The 864-nt window shown below is 50.0% G+C and overlaps 1 non-coding gene across 1 annotated transcript; it reads right to left on the bottom strand.

Moving 5' to 3' along the window:
* Positions 1-561: 561 nt before the first annotated feature.
* Trnak-cuu lies at positions 562-634 on the bottom strand. The gene has a single exon. It is a non-coding gene; the product is annotated as a tRNA-Lys (tRNA).
* Positions 635-864: the final 230 nt, after the last annotated feature.

Below are 864 nucleotides of genomic sequence, written 5' to 3'. Positions count from 1 at the left end.
ACTGAATACTTGGGGTGTCTGTGATCATTCTAAAAGCCCAATAAAATTACATTATAATCAAAAGATTAAAAAGGAAAGCATAAACCAAAAGGACAAAATGTCCACAGAGAGAAGACAGCTACACAATTTTAGAGGATGGGATGATGGAGGAAGGTCATTGGCTAATAAAGGAACTGCCCTGGCCCATTTTATTGGTTAGAAGATAGGTGGGAGGAGAAAACAGAATAGGACGCTGGGAGGAAGAGGAAGTGAGCTCAGAGTCTCGACAGCTCTCCTCCCTGGAGCAGACGCCTGAGAGAGACGCCATGCCCTGCTCCCGGGAAGAAGCTCCGACCCAGGATGGACTAGGCTAGAATCTTCCCGGTAAGACCGGTGCTACAGTTTATTAGAAATGGATTGATCGGGATATCAGAATTAGCCTGTAAGTGCTAGAGCTAAAGGGCCAAGCAGTGCTTAAAAGAATACAGTGTCCGTGTAATTATTTGGGGGCATAAGCTAGCCAGGCAGGCGGATGGGGTGTTGGGGACGCAGCCCCGCTGCAGCCCTTATTACTTCATATGGCGCCCAACGTGGGGCTCGAACCCACGACCCTGGGATTAAGAGTCCCATGCTCTACCGACTGAGCTAGCCGGGCAGGCGGCTGGGGTTCTGGGAATGCGGCCCCGCCACCCATATTACTACTTCAATGGGAAGCGAAGGGAAAACAGAAACTGGCTTGGCTTGGCAGCAAAAACTAATACCCAAGTCAGTGATGGGCAAGGCCGGAAACAATTGGAATAACACTGGAGGGACCCAGAGGGCTCAAGGAGATGAGGCATAGGCTTCTAATGGAAGCAGGCAAGTAAAACCTCACACATGTCCTGG

This window comes from Microtus oregoni, unplaced genomic scaffold (assembly GCF_018167655.1).
Source record: "Microtus oregoni isolate MIOR12 unplaced genomic scaffold, Mior012 000057F_ref0000458, whole genome shotgun sequence".
NCBI classification, from domain to species: Eukaryota; Metazoa; Chordata; class Mammalia; order Rodentia; family Cricetidae; genus Microtus; species Microtus oregoni.
Note: the sequence above shows the minus strand (reverse complement) of the source record. Positions and strands in the feature narration are given on the sequence as shown.